This window comes from Mesoplodon bidens (genome assembly GCF_964165515.1).
Source record: "Mesoplodon bidens genome assembly, chromosome: 8".
Lineage (NCBI taxonomy): Eukaryota > Metazoa > Chordata > Mammalia > Artiodactyla > Ziphiidae > Mesoplodon > Mesoplodon bidens.
In genome coordinates this window covers 7,039,972-7,056,289 of record NC_138165.1, presented here as the reverse complement: position 1 = coordinate 7,056,289, position 16,318 = coordinate 7,039,972, and the positions used below count along the sequence as shown (strand labels likewise).

The 16,318-nt window shown below is 48.8% G+C and overlaps 1 protein-coding gene across 5 annotated transcripts in view; it reads left to right on the top strand.

Annotated features, from left to right (window-relative positions):
- Positions 1-16,318, top strand: part of STEAP3 (STEAP3 metalloreductase) — a 103,653-nt gene that overhangs the window by 13,122 nt on the left and 74,213 nt on the right. The window lies entirely within an intron of this gene.

Here is a 16,318-nt window from a genome sequence, read left to right as displayed (position 1 = left end):
GGCCTGCGCTGCCATGGTTTAGAATCTAGGGGAAGAGGGCAGCCGCAGATTTGCAGAAACAGCCTGAGAACGAGAGGCTGGAGAGTATGAGTTTGGGCAGCTCAGCAGGGCAGAGGGAGAGCCGAGAGGAAGCCAAGACCAGCTCAGAGCCCCATGTAGACCAGGTAACCGGCTATGACTCATGCCCACAGCCACGAGCTGCCCAGCCTCACTGCCCCGGAGGCAGCTTGAAGGCAGGGACTGGACGGGACTAGGACAAGAGTCAACAGTGGGGCCTCAACCTCAGTTTTCTCATCTGTAAAATGGAAGTAATGATACCCTGAGTGTACAAGCCCACAGTCAGAGTCTCCCTACCGTTTGAGTCGGGCCTCACCTCACAGTAAGTTCTCTTCTTTGACCCCTGATCGTTGGTGATGTGGCAGGTGCCAGGCACTTGTTGAGTGCTGGGATGTGACCTCCCAGCTGCATCCCGGTAGGGGAGGGCGGGCGGACCTCAGAGCCCCGGGGAGGCCCGGGATTTCTACATGATGTGGCTTCGGGGCAGTCATGTGAAGGGAAGGGAGAACTAGGGGACTTCCCTGAAAGCTGCTTCTATTTGCATAGCAAGTAGCCGGCTTTTTACTTAGATTATTTGTTTCACATCTATAAAATGGGAACGATTTTGTAGGAGGTGTTGTTCACTTTACCTGACTGGGAAATGTAAATTATTCATATCCAGGGTATTAGTTTTCATATTAACATTAGCACATGGGGAGGGGTGACGGAGATTAAAGGGGGCTAGGGACCCCACCGCCATCCACCCCTTGGACCTCTAAGTCCAAGTAGGTACTAAGGAGAGTACCTACCATTGTGTGCTGGCTCCATCCTGTTACCTGTGCTGCAGAGAGCCAAGGGGACTAGGGGAGGGGCATTCATCCTGCCTTGAAGGGGAGATAGGGTGAGGACTTCACAGAGGAGTGGTCTTTCTGCTGCATCTTGAATTTTGTCCTTTGGGGGAAAAGGACTTTCCAGGCACAGAGATTATATCTATGACTTGAGCCGGAAAAAAGCATAAGGGGGGTTGGCCAGAGTCGAGACTATAGATCAGATGGGCCTTGGTTGGGAAAAGCCATGGAGGCCATCTGCCAGAAGCCGCAGCTGGGCCTCACCTGCCCCAGACGCTTCTCCCTGATGGAGACTGGGCAGACCGCTCTACCCGCTGGCTCAGAGGCTCGTGGGCCCTGGAGCCATTGACCCAGCATCCCTGAAGCCTCCTTCCCTGGGTATGCACTTACCACCCTGATGTGCCTCAGGTATGGGGTTTGATTTCCTACTTTTGCCAGAGTTGCATGAACTAAGCTGCATTTGTGTTATTCTGTTTATTTGCAGTTTTTAAGCACGGCTGTGCATTGGTCTTCTGTGTTACAAAGTTCATCAAATAGTGAAATGTCTGGCCAGTTCTAACAGTATGGCCAGGCTACCAGAGGGGTTCGAAATGCATTGTATTATTGAATCCCCACTGGGTGCAGGAGGACCCCAGCTAGGTTCTGGGGAGAACAGCCAGGACTCACTCAAGCGCGCTCTGCCCTCAGGCACAGAATCTAGCAGTTAAGTCATTCAAGCCACAAACGTTGATTGAGCACCTACATGGTACCAGGTCCCAGGCTGGATGCTAGAGACACAGAAATGAGTCGGAAGTGGCCCCCAGTCTGGTGGGGTGACAGATGAGTGAACCCGTGTGTGCAGTCAATGGTAATGTGACAGGAGTGCCGAGTCACGGAGCGCAAGGTCCCCTCTGTCCTTCAGGGCCCAGAAGGAAGCCAGGAAGTGCTCCGGGGCTGCCTGGACCAGTGTTTGGAGCTCACGGCAACTCTTAAAAAGGCGGAGTTCTGTGTGGAGCGGGCCTGTGGCAGGTGATTGGGAAGGAATCACATGACCATCCCCACACTGTCAGTTGGAGAGTGGAGGCTGACTCCCACTGTCCCCAGAAGTCCGGAGGAAGAGGCCACTGAGGGTCAGGGGAGGGTGTCCCTGAGGCTTCCTGGAAAAGGTGGCCCATAAGCAGGGCAGAGCCGGGGAAACATGCAACATGCACCCCAACCGAAGAAGCTGGCCGTGTGAGGCGGGCTGAGCCCTTGGCAGGAGCCCCGGGAGCTGCCTCTCTGGCTTGGCTGCCTGCCTCTGTGCCTTTCCCGTCCTCCAGCCTCCCCAGGGGCAGGTGGCCCATTGCTGAATCCACAGATTCACACCACGGCAAGGGGGAAGGTGGGGACAGCAACATCCCAGGAGACCCATCTGGCCCCAGGGGTTGCAGCAGCACGTGTCCCTGGAAATCAAGAAGCCACCCAACCCCAGGTGCTGAGCCTGCAGATTCAGCTGCCACTGCCGGTAGCCTCTAGCCTGGCGGGATTAAGGGGTCCATAGGGGGCTGGCTGCTCCCACATGCCAGCGCCCTGACCTCCCTGGGCAGAGTCAGGCATTCCTCCCTGGCTGCCACAGAGCTGGGCACGCCCTCTTTCAAGCACTTTTCTCTTGGCTGCAGGGTGTAGCTGGCCTTTCCCCTAAGAGTCCCAAGAGGACAAGCTGTCTTCTAGCCACCTGCCAGAACACCTGCTGGGTACACAGTGGGTACTCAGGGAATAAGAAATGAGGAAATTTTTCAGACGAGAATTGGCAGGACCAAGCTTTGCATAAAACCTTGCAGGCTGTGCACTGTACAACTCCAGAGGGCCCTGTTCACACGGATCACAATGCAAATCACGCCCCCCCGGGGTGTGCAGCATGGGGACCCTAGCATCTTCCCGCTTTGCGACCCTGGCCTTGGCGCTGACTGCCGACTCCCTCCCCCCCGCAACCAGCACTGACCACCCTCCTGCCTCTGTGCTGACGGTGGGTAGTAATGAACTGCGCCAGTGAGCATTGCTCCAGGCCTGGCTATTAAATCTTAGTGAAAGAAAGTCATGAATATGGTGTCAGGCCGTCTGAATTCTAGGTCATCTAGGAAACTCATACTCTGGGAAGATCACCCCAGTTGTTGTGTTGGGGGCTCCTGGGTCCCCAGGATCTGTGTGGTCTCCCAGTTCCACTTCTTTCTTCACCCTCAACCTGCAGTGGGCCTGGTGACCCACGTACAGGAGGGGAGGGAACCATGGGGGCAGTTCTTCTGGAGTTGGCTGAGTGGGCAATGCCGCCGTGGCCTGGACCACCTTCTCTTTACCAGAAGGAGCCGGCTTTGGGAGGCCAAGGGGTGTGCAGCAATGGGGCACACACACCTGACCCTCAAGACCTAGAGGAACATAAGGGGAGATACTGATACCAGGGGCCCTGTTGGTGAGGGAGGGCTTTATGGAGAGCTGGGCCCGACTATAAGAATTCGAGGAAAAAGTCACATCTGGAGTGGTTTTGACATGCAAGTGATTCATTAATTCACTCACCCCTCACATAGACCTTTTGTGAGCATCTACTGCAGTGATTTTCAGCCAGGGGTCCTATGACCGGCAGCATCAGAAATCCTGGGGATGGGCTTCCCTGGTGGCGCGGTGGTTGAGAGTCCGCAGGCGGACGTGGGTTCGTGCCCCGGTCCGGGAAGATCCCACACGCTGCGGAGCGGCTGGGCCCGTGAGCCATGGCCGCTGAGCCTGCGCGTCCAGAGCCTGTGCTCCGTAACAGGAGAGCCCACAACAGTGAGAGGCCCTCGTACTGCAAAAAAAAAAAAAAGAAATCCTGAGGATGCAGCCCAGCAGTATGTTTTAACAGGCCCTCCAGATGACTCCAGTGGAGCTCAGGCTTGACCTAATGGCACTGGGCTAAGTGCTGGGATTACAGGAGTTTCACTCTGTTCTCGCCCTTAAGGAACTTGGAGTCCAGGGAGGAGACAGGCAGGAAGGAGAGAAATACTGTCAGTGGGAAAGGGCTGTTCTCCAGGGGTGTGAAGGCAGAGAGGCAGCTAGTAGGGTTTGATCCAGGAGCTGGGGATGCTGGTGAGGAAGGGTGGCCCGGGGACCTCAATGGCATGAGGGCCATCCCTGGCAGGGAGCCCGATGTTGGCACTAGCAACCCCTAGAGGGCTCACTGCCCAGTCCCAGACCACCCTGGTGCCCTGCCCCTGACCGCCAGCCTCTCCCTACGATACCCCTCCCTTCTCTACTGCCCCCCTCTTCTTTTTTTTTTTTTTTTTTTTTTTTTTGCTGTACGCGGGCCTCTCACTGTTGTGGCCTCTCCCGTTGCGGAGCACAGGCTCCGGACGCGCAGGCTCAGCGGCCACGGCTCACGGGCCCAGCCGCTCCGCAGCATGTGGGATCTTCCCGGACTGGGGCACAAACCCGTGTCCCCTGCATTGGCAGGCGGACTCTCAACCACTGCGCCACCAGGGAAGCCCTGCCCCCCTCTTCTTACCTCTTCCCAAGTCCCAAAGAGCAGCAAGTCTTTTCCTCCAATTGTCTTGGTGAGAAATGTGTGCAGATCTCCAGACCATTATCTCAGAGCTTATTTTTAGAAAATTTTAGAGTAAATTTCTCCATTCAGCAAAGAACACCATGTATTGATTCAGATGCTTCTATGTATGCTTTACACAGACCAAAGGTTTTTAAAAATCCTAGGCAGAAAGGAACACCATGAAAATTGTGTGACTTTAACAGGCTCAGACCATGGCACTTGGCTTATCTCATATAAACCTTACTACATTTCATTCGAGTAAGTAACATCACTCCATTGTACAAATGAGGAAACTGAGGCTCAGAGAGGTAAAGTGACTTGCCAAAGCCACCCAGCTAGTAAGTGGCGCAGCTGAAATATGACCCCATAGCTGCGTGGGTTCTTGCTGGCCTATCTCGCAGTTTACGAAGGCGTCTGAGTAAATCCAGGACATCCAGATGTTTTCCTGAGACCACATTCTGCTGGGCAAGCTTTCCGTGACCAGTGATGGCTCTCGGGGTCTGATCTTCTGCCTAATTAAGAAGGGAATGAGTTTGGTGGGGAAAGACGAATGGATTGGACCTCATGCAAGCAGATTTGCAGTTGTGTGCCAGTTTCTAGCCATATGTCTTTATATAAACCGTCAGCCACTTGGATGAGTACCAGATGTTGCCTGCCAGTCCCCTCTCACTGGAACACATCTGTCCTATTCACTGACCCACCCTGGGAGCTGGTAGGGTGGGCCGCAGGCCTCAGTACCCTTCCTTGCATGCCATCCAGTGTGGCTCTAGAACAGCTGTCTGCTGGCATGGGGTGGAGTGCAGAGAAGTAGCTGTGTGGGCAAAAGCTGCAGGGCCCACTCAGTAGCCAAGAGGGCTGTTTAGCCCATGGTACCATTTCCCCTACACCAACATAAGCCTCACTTTGCTAGAGGTCCTGGGGCTTAGAAACCTCAAATTTTGGAAAACAGCTAGGAAATAACTTTGGAAGGTTGCAGAATCACCAGCATCGATGTCACAGAATTCACACATTAAGCTCATTGAAGAGTCCTTAAATTCACCAAAGCATGTTTATTCTTAGTTTACACACATTAATAACAGGCTGTGTGGTATCTCAGCTTTTTTTTTTTTTTTTTTTCTCACGGTATGAGGGCCTCTCACTGTTGTGGTCTCTCCCGTTGCGGAGCACAGGCTCCGGACGCGCAGGCTCAGCGGCCATGGCTCATGGGCCCAGCCGCTCTGCGGCATGTGGGATCCTCCCAGACCGGGGCACGAACCCATGTCCCCTGCATCAGCAGGCAGACTCATCGGCAGGCGGACTCTCAACCACTGCGCCACCAGGGAAGCCCTCGGCTTTTTTGTAACAACTTTAATGAGCTATAATTCACATGCTATATAATTCATCCATTTAAAGTAAACAACCAGTAGTTTTTAGTGTATGCACAGAGCTGTACAACCATCACTACAGTCAATTTTAGAACATTTTCATCACTCCAAAAAGAAACCCTGTACCATTTTCCCCACCCCTTCTCCCCTTACTCCCTGGCAGCCTCTCATCTGCTTTCTGTCTCTATAGATTTGCCTATTTCTAGGCATTTCATATAAATGGAATCATACTATATGTGACCTTTTGTGACTGGCTCCTTTCATTTAGCGTAATATTTTCAGGGTTCATCATGTTGTAGCATGTATCAGTACCTCATTCCTTTTCATTACTGAATATTATTCTATTGTGTGCATAAACCACATTTTGTTTATGCGTCCATCAGTTGATGGTCATTGTGTTGTTTTCACTCTTTGGGTATTGTGAATGTGCTACTAGGAACATTGGTGCACATGTTTTTGTGTGTACATATGCTTTCATTTCTCTAGGTTATATATGTTCCTAGGAGTGGGATTGCTGGGGCATATAGAAACTCTGTGTTTAACTTTTTGAGGAACTTCCAGACGCTTTTCCCTAGTGGCTACACCATTTTACTTTCCCACTAGCAGCGGATGAGGGTTCTGATTTCTATACATCCTCACCGACACTTATTTTCTCTGTCTTGTTTTGATTAAGCCATCCTAGTGGGTGTAAGGAGGTATCCCATGGTTTTAATTTGCGTTTCCCTGGGGGCTGTTATGTTGAGCATCTTTTTATGTGCTTATTGACAGCTAGTATATCTTTGGAGAAATGTCTACTCAAATCCTTTGCCCATTTTTATATAGGTTGTCTTTTTAATACTGAGTTGTAAGAGGTCTTTATATATTTAGAAACAAGTCCCTTACCCGATATATGATTTGCAAAATTGGTCTCTCATTCTGTGGGTTGTCTTTTCACTTTCTTGATAGTGTGTTATCTGTATTTCTTGTCCACAGCAAATGAGCAGGACCTGGGAGGGCTTTAATTAAGAGGCAAAGCAGGCTGACAGCTGTGATAAATATCCTGACAGTGAGGGAGGATATAAGGCTATAAAACTTTCCTGTAAAAACAAGACGAGACTCAAGAACATCCCTTCTTGCAGCTCAGGTTGATCTCTGGGTTCTGGGTGACGACCTGACTGCCTTCTCTTGAAATAGGCACTGCATTTTGGAAGGATTTCTGCCCCCAAAGGACAAAATAGAGTAAGGTTTGAAGCTGTAAGCTCCCGTGATGTGTATCTCTGGTCACAAATATGCACGGAACTTCTTCAGTGTGCCAGGCACAGAGCTGGGTTTTGGAGTCGGGCCGTGGAACAAGCATGGTGATCTGTGTCTACCCTCCCAAAGCTGACTGGGAGTGGGGCAGCGCAGGGGTGCACAGAGAAGCCAACAGGCAGAGGGCCCGGCGAAGCCCCCAACCACGGGCAAAGCCCCAGGCCTTTAACTACCCCATGCCCTTAACTACCCCATGCCCACTGAGCGAAGCCGGGCAACCCTCGGTCATTTTACAGATGATGAAGCTAGAGGGAAGATGTAACTTGTCCAGTGTCTCCTGGTGAGGAAATCGTCGGGATAGAACCCAGAGTTTCAGCCTCTCGGATCCATGCTCTTTTCATCCCTATAATTTTTAGGTTTAAAAAAAAGTTCTGGGCAAGCATTTGTGTTTTCATTTATGGCTTGCCAACTCCCGGGTGCTGGCTGTAGGCGCACACCAGTTTGCCCCCGGGGCCGCAAGCTGTCCGTGGACACCTGCTGTGCGGCCCCTGGGCCTTTGCTCACACAGGCTCTTCTTTTTAGAAGGCTTTTCCAGGCTCCCTCTCACATCCTTCAAGGCTCAGCTCAGGCCCACCTCCTGCAGGAAGCCGCCCAGCTGCCCTGCCTGAAGGCAGCGTCTACTCTCAGGAGACCTTGTTCAATTGCGTCTTGCGCCTGTCACTCCGCGGGGACCCAGGTGTCTAGGAGGGTGTGGACCTCCCCAGGGATGGTAAGGGGTCATCTCTGGGAGCGGGAAGAAAACTCAGAGCTTCTGTCTGTGTTTAAATTTTAGCCTTATCTCTTTACATTTATATTTGTTTATATATGATTTATTCTGTATATAACATTATAGTACACCAGTCATATTTAAATATATTTATAAATAAATAGAGCAGTAATAGGAATGTGTCCCCCCCAAATTTAATGTTAAAATCTAAAACTAAAGTTTGAAGATAACCGTGGGCTGCTTGAGGACAAGAACTGTGCCATATTCCTCTCTCAGTCCCCGAGGCCAGAAGTGCTATAGCTAACTCAGCCTCTGGCTGGGAGGGGGTGGGCGGCACCCCAGTTGGCTTGTAGACCATCCGGCCGCCGGGTGCCCAGCTGGTCACCCCACCGCCACCTACCCACACCCAACTCCACAGTGATCCCTTCCCAGCCGTGGCCTGCTCCGGCCACGGGGGCTGGCCTGCCCAAGAGCGGACGGGAGCTGGCAGGTAGGCCAGTGGGCCAGGCGTGGCTCCCAGCCACAAACAGCCCATGTCGGGGCCCTGCCGGGAAGGAGGCGAGACTGGGCAAGGCGGGCAGAGACCCAGAGGGGACTGGGAACCGTAGCTGGTGCCAGTGCCTGCACACCCGGGCCTCCGTGCTGCTTCGTCCGCAACCTGGGAGGGAGAAATGGGCAGGTTTGTGTGTGCAGGCCGCAGGCACCCCCCCAGCCCAGCGGCTATTGGATTCCTCCCCCCACCCCCAGATCTGTAAATAGAACAGCCAGGGAGCCAGGGCCCAGCCAGGATTAGGCACTCTCACCTTTGGGCCACATGGACAGGCAACAGGGACTCTGCTGGACCTTTGGGGCCCCCAGGACTCTACCACCTGTCCTACCCTCGCCAGCAGCAGGCCTTGTGCTGGGCACTGGGAGGGTGGAAGAATTTTGAAAGGCCCATGAAGCACTTCAGAGAATACACACACACACACACACACAGACACACACGCACGTGTACACATAGCACCAGCCAGAAAAGGTGGCTCTGAGCTCTCGTTAACCAGTTTCATCCTCACAACAAGGCATGGAAGAGGTACAATTCGTGTCCCCATCTTAAACGTGAGGGGCTAAGGTGCAGAGGCACCTGGGTAGTGAGTGATGGGCATGGCTCTGATTAGAACCCAGCACCTCTGCCCAGGTGGCTGTGTCCCTGCGTCAGAGCTGGAGGGGAAGGAGGCGTTACAACCTGGCATTTTCCTGTCCCAAGGATCGAATTTTGGTGGCAAGAGCATTTTAGAGGTGCTTTACGTTTGTTTTGTTTTGTTTTTTGTGGTACACGTGCCTCTCACTGTTGTGGCCTCTCCCGTTGCGGAGCACAGGCTCAGGACGCGCAGGCTCAGCGGCCATGGCTCACGGGCCCAGCCACTCCGCGGCATGTGGGATCCTCCCAGACCGGGACACGAACCCGTGTCCCCTGCATCAGCAGGCGGACTCTCAACCACTGCGCCACCAGGGAAGCCCGAGGTGCTTTACGTTTAATTTCCATTTACCCTGTGGCTAAAAACAGGGCCCCTTGGGACCATAAGTCTGGGATGTGTAATAGGGTCCCCAGATGCTCCCATGTCCCAGGGCCAGTTGGGGCAAAGCTGGGACCAGCCCCAGGCCGCCAGGCCCAGGCCCTTGGCTTCCCTCTGCTGCAGCTGCCTCGTCTGGGATCCCCAAAAGGGGACCGAGTGAGGTTCTCAGCAGTGAGCCTTGAGTGCCAGCCCCAGACACTTCCTCCCCCCGTCGGTCGTGATGCTAAGTCTCCAGATAAACAAGGACAGGATGCAAAGTCCAGGTCTCATCGACTTTCTCTTTGGGCTGGGTCAGGTTTGCCGTGAGGCTATAAATCATTCGGGGCTCCGCAAGGACCAGCAGATGCTGTGCGTGCCATGAAGCCCTCCCTGGCTGCCCCTTTGGCAGCCCCATCCCCTCCTTCCCTGCATGCACTCATGGGTGGACACGCCACCCAACACGCACGCGATTATAAACCATCCGGAAGTGGGGAGTACATCTTGCTCATCCTTATGTTCCTGAGTGTTCAGCATGTGGTAGCTGCCCAGGAGATGGGAGGGAGAAGAGAGAGAACAAAGCCGGAGGAGAGGCTTCTGTCCAGGAGGGGATCTACTTGGGATCCTCCAAATTGCTAGCAAATGTGAAGACGACCTGAAGGCCTCAGCGTGGTGACTCTCCCTCCCCGTAGGGACAAAACCTGCCCCACGACTGGTGTCTCCAGGTGGCTGAGGCAGGGAGTGGGGAAAGCCCTGGGGTATCTGTCCCAGTCATGACTGACCCACAGGGAAGGCTGGAGTCCCCAGGGAGGGATTTACAGTTACCTTGGCCCAAATCCCCGGCGCTGGCCTGGGAGTCTGAGGCCGCCTGCAAGGCCCCTGTCACCACTCACCCCTCTTCCCCAGGGCTGCAGAGGTGCTGACAGGGTCTCTACATCCTTCCTTTGCCTCATCCCCGCTGCTGGGACAGTGCTGGCAACCAGTGTCTGCTTCATTGCCGACAGCCAAACACCCAGTGCTTACTACATACCAAGAGAGCACTGTTCTGAGTGCTTTACCCACATTGGCTTCATTCCTACAGCCTCCCCATAAGGAAGGTACTGTGATTTCTCCCTTTTATAGCTGGGGAACTGAGATACTGACAGGCCCAAGGTGGCACAGTGAGAATTAGAATCCAGGCAACGGTAAGTCGGGCGCTAAAGCAGCAGCCCACAGACGCACGACTCTAAGCCTGGGCTCTGGGGATCCTCGGGAGGCCCATTGGCATCTACAAAGCATAGATCATCACCACTTGGAAAAATATCCTGTACCCAGACCAGGCAGAAAACTCTCTTTCCCATTTTTCAGGGAATGGCAATTCCCATCTGAGCCCACAGTCAGCCTGGCCTGAGCAGCGTGGAGGCCCCGGCTGGTGCTTGTATGTCTGTGTGGTCATGGCCCCTCCATTTGTGTGTCCCCCCAGAAATGACCCAGAAGGGGCTTAGCTCAGCCGGTCCCTGGTGTCTGTGATAGAGACTGGGCGATGCTCTGAAACCACTTCAGAGGCGCGAGACGCTAGGAGAGTTGCCTGTGTTTGGCGGACACAGGACAGCAACACATGTCCCTGACTCTTGGTGACTGCGTCCACTTCCACGCTGACCCTCTCTTCTCAGCCAGCATGGTCCCAGCTCTGCCGCTTGCTGGACAGGTCACTGTCCTCCATCTGGGCAGTAAGACTCTTGGGGAAGTTCCGACTACAGAGGCCAGCAGACCTGCATCCCATTCTTCCTTCCCTCGCTTCCCCTCTGTGCCATCTGAAGCAGGTTTCTCAACCTCTCTGAGCCTCCATTTCCTTTTCTTTAAGTTGGGGATAATAATGGCCCTACTTCATGGGGTTCTGTGAGGACTGGGTGACCGCCACTCGTCACACATCACACAGGACCTTAGAGCCGTGTCTGGCACATGGTGGCCGTCCCATAGCTAGGAGCTGCCGCTGCCCCCTTGTAAAACGTCCAGGTCAGTTTTCAGAGCCTTTTAAGATTGCATTGTCTGCCATCTCGGAGCAGAGATTGTGACCTCCATTTACAAAGGTGGAAGCTGGGCCCAGAGAGGCACAGGGGCTTGTCCAAGGACACACAGCTGGTTCGTGGGAGAGCGGGGACACAGCCTCCTGGTTCCCCTGCGCCCCCTTGTGTTAGATCTTGTGCCTCCCACCTCACGCGGTGTGTAGCATGTGCCAGGAGGCTTCTGTGGAAAGTGGGAAGAGGGTGTGAAAAAGCCATCCCTGCAGCTCCACTGGTTCCAGGCAGGGGTTCTTAACCCTCCTCTATGCCGAGGACCCCCATGAACGCATAGGCTGGTGAAGCCCCTAAACTTCTGCTCAGAATAATGCTCTTCTTACATACATAAAATTACATAGGGTTACAAAGAATACCTACTATATTGAAACCCAGTCCCTAAAATATATTTTTAAAAGATGTGTAATAGTAACATGCATGATTCTTTGTTAAGTAATAAGATCTAGTGACAGAATCTAATATTTACTATAATTTTAGTTTTTAATTTCCCCCCCACCCTTATTGAGTTATGAAAGACAAATAAAATTGTGTATATTTAAGGTATACAATGTGATATTTTGATATACATATACATTGTGAAATAACTACCACAATAAAGCGAATTAGCATATCCGTCACCTCACATAGTTTCCATTTTTGTGTGTGTTGGGAACACTTGAGAACTACTCTCTTAGAAAATTTCAAGTATGTAATACAGTATTATCAACTGTAGTCACCATGATATTCATTAAATCTCTCATCTTATAACTGAAAGTTTGTACCCTTTGACCAACATCTCCCCTTTTCTCCTGGTCACCATTCTTTCTACTCTCTGCTTCTAAGTTTGACTTTTTCAGAACCACATGTAAGTGGGATCATGCAGTATTTGTCTTTCTGTGTTTGGCTTATTCCACTTAGTGTATTGTCCTCCAGGTTCATTCTGTTGATGCAAATGTCAGGATTTCCTTCTTTTTTGAGGTTGAATAATATTTCATTGTACGTATGCACCACATTTTCATTACCCATTCATCCATCAACAGACACTGAGGGTGTTTCCATATCTTGTCTACTATGAATTATGCTGCAATAAACATGGGGTGCAGATCTCTTCAAGATAGTGATTTTATCTCCTTTGGGTAAATACCCAGTAGTGGATTGCTGGATCATATGGTAGTTCTATTTTTAATATTTTGAGGAGCCACCATGCTGTTTTCCATAATGGCTGTACAAATTTACATTCCCACCAGCAATGCACAAGGGTTCCCTTTTCTCTACATGTGTGCCAACACTTATTATCTTTTGACTTTTTGACACTAGTCATCCTAAAAGGTGTGAGGTTTTGATTTACATTTTGCTAATGATTACTTATGTTAAGCATCTTTTTATAATACTTGTTGACCATTTGTATGTCTTAGAAAAATGTCTGTTCAGTTCCTTTGCATTTTTAATTGGATTATTTGGGTTTTTAACTATTGAGTTATATGATTTCCTTATATATTTTGGAAATTAACCCTTTATTGGATATATGGTTTACAAATATTTGCTCCCATTCTATAGGTTACCTTTTCATGTTGTTGATTATTTCCTTTGCTGTGCAAAAACATTTTAGTTTGGGGCTTCCCTGGTGGCGCAGTGGTTGAGAGTCCGCCTGCCGATGCATGCAACACGGGTTCGTGCCCCGGTCCGGGAAGATCCCACATGCCGCGGAGCGGCTGGGCCTGTGAGCCATGGCCGCTGAGCCTGCGCATCTGGAGCCTGTGTTCCGCAACGGGAGAGGCCACAACAGTGAGAGGCCCGCGTACCACAAAAAGAACAAACAAACAAACAAACAAAAACATTTTAGTTTGACTTAATCAGACTAGACTTGCTTGCTTTTACTTTTGTTGCCGGTACTTTTGGTGTCAAATCCAAAAAAAGTCATTGGCAAGACCAGTGTTTTCTTCTAAGACAGTAATAAAGTTTCAGGTCTTACCTTTTTTTTTTTTTTTTTGAGTTTAAGTCTTGAATCCATTTTGAGTTGATTTTTGTGTGTGATATGAGATGTGGGTCCAGTTTCATTCTTTTCCATGAGGATGTCCAGTTTTCCCAATGCCATTTATTGAAGAGACTGTCATTTCCCCATTGGGTATTCTTGGCACCTGTGCTGAAGCTTAATTGACCATATATTCATGGGTTTATTTCTGGGGCTCTCTATTTCTGTTCCGTTGGTTTATGTCTGTTTTTATGTCAGTACCATATTGCTTTGATTACTAAAGCTTTGTAATACAATTTGAAATTAGGAAGTGTGATGCTTCCAGCTTTGTTCTTCTTGCTCAAGATTGCTTCAGCTCTTTGGGGTCTTTTGTGGTTCTATACAAATCTTAGGATTTTTTTTTTCTATACCTGTGAAAAATGCTATTGGGATTTTTATATAGATTGCTTTGAATCTGAATGTCTTTCCATTTATTTGTGTCTTCTTCAATTTCTTTCATCAATGTTCCGTAGTTTTAAGTGTACAACTCTTTCACCTCCTTGGTTAAATTTATTCCTCAGTATTTTATTCTTTTTGGTGGTATTGTAAATGGGATTGTTTTATTAACTTCTTTTTCAGATAGTTAATTGTTGGTATATAGAAACACAGCCGATTTTTGTATGTTGATTCTTTTTTTTTTTTTTTGGCTGAGTTGGGTCTTTGTTGCTGGGCACGGGCTTTCTCTAGTTGCGGTGAGCAGGTACTCTTCCTTGCTGTGTGCTGGTTCTCTTGTTGCAGAGCATGGGCTCTAAGCATGAGGGCTTCAGTAGTTGTGGCTCGCAGGCTCTAGATAACAGGCTCAGTAGTTGTGGCGCACGGACTTCGGTGCTCCGCGGCATGTGGGACGTTCCCGGACCAGGGCTCGAACCGTGTCCCCTGCATTGGCAGGCAGATTCTTTAACCAGTGTGCCACCAGGGAAGCCCTGTATGTTGATTTTGTATCCTGCAACTTTACTGGATTCGTTTCTTAGTTGGAACAGTTTTTTGGTGGAGTCTTTAGAGTTTTCTATATATAAGATCACGTCAACTGCAAACAAAGATAAGTTTATTTCTTCCTTACCACTTTGGATGCCTTTGTTCTTTTTCTTGTCTGATTGCTCAAGCTAGGACTTCCAGGACTGTGTTGAATAGAAGCGGCAAGAGTGGGCACCCTTGTGTTGTTCCTGATCTTAGAGGAAACAGCTTTCAGCTTCTCATCACTGAGCGTGATGTTAGGTGTGAGCTTGTCATGTATGGCCTTTATTATACTGAAGTACATTCCTAGTTCTGTATCTAATTTGTTGAGAGTTTTTATCATGCAAGAATGTTCAGTTCTGGTAAATGGTTTTTTCTGCATCTATTGAGATGATCATATTATTTTCATCCCTCTTCTGTTAATGTGGTGTTTCACATTTAATGGTTTGCTTATGTTGAACCATCCTTGCATCTCAGAGATAAATCCCACTTTGATCGTGGTGTAGGATCCTTTTAACATGCTGTTGAATTCAGTTTGCTAGTGTTTCATTGAGGATTTTTGCATCTATGTTCATCAGGGATATTGGCCTGTAATTTGCTTTTCATGTAGTGTCCTTATCTGTCTTTGATATCAGAGTAATGATGGCCTCATAAAATGAGCTTGGAAGTGTTCCCTCCTCTTCAGTTTTTTGGAAGAGTGGGAGAAGGATTAGCATTAACTTTTCATGAAACGTTTGGAAGAATTCACCAGTGAAGCCCCCCGGTCCTAGGCCTTTCTTTGTTGGGGGAGTTTTTTACATCACTGATTCAATCTCCTTACTCATTACTGGCCTGTTCAGATTTTTTATTTCTTCATGAGTCAGTCTTGGTAGATTGTATGTTTTTAGGAATTTATCCATTTCTTCTGGGTTGTCCAGTTTGTTGTCATATAATTGCTCATAATAGTCTCATGATCTTTTGTATTTCTGTGTTATCAGTTGTAATGTCTCTCTTTTTTTATCTTATTTGAGTCTTTTTTTTTCTTTGTGAATCTAGCTAAAGGTTTGTCAGTTTTATCTTTTCAAAAAACCAGGTCTTAGTTTTTTTTTTTTTTTCTGTTGTGTTTCTAGCCTTTATTGCAATTGTTTCCACTCTGATCTTTGTTATATCCTTCCTTCTGTTAACTTTGGACTTAGTTTGTTGTTCTTTTCCTAGTTCCTTGAGGTGTAAAGTTAAGTTGTTTAAGATCTTCCTTTTTTCTTCATTTTGGCATTAAGCTATAAACTTTCCTTTTAGAGCTGCTTTTGCTTCATCCCATACTTTTTGGTATGTTGTACTTCAATTTTTGCTTGTTTCAGATAGTTTTTTTTAATTTCCCTTTTGATTTCTTCTTTGGCTCATTGGTTGTTCAGGAGTGTACTAATTTCCACATATTTGTGAATTATCTAATTTTCCTCCTGTTATTGATTTCTAGTTTCATACTATTGTGGTCAGAAAAAATACCTGATATGATTTCAGTCTTTTTAAAATTGTTAAGATGTGTTTTATGACCTAACATAGGCTCTGTACTGGAGAATTTTCTGTGACACATGAGGAGAATGTGTATTCTGCTGCTATTGGATAGAACATTCTCTATGTGTCTGTTAGGTTCATGTGGTCTAAAGTATAGTTCAAGTTCAATGTTTCCATACTGATTTTTTTTGTCTGATCCATCCATGGTTGAAAGTGGAGTAGTGAAGTCCCCTACTGTTATTTATAAAGTTGTCTATTTTCCCTTCAGATATGTTAATATTTGCTTTCTGTATTTAAGTGTTCCACCTACCATAATTTTAAGTTAATGATGAGTTTAAATTGTATTTGGAGAGTTCTTTCACAAGTAAATTTGTGATGTGACATTGGTCATTATTGGTGACAAACTCACAGGTAGGCTAATACTACTGTGTTGCTGCTGACATTCATACGTGAAGAAAATAGCAACTTTCAGTTAGAAGCTGGTGACCATTAAAACAAATAATTTTCCCACCCAAGTTTAC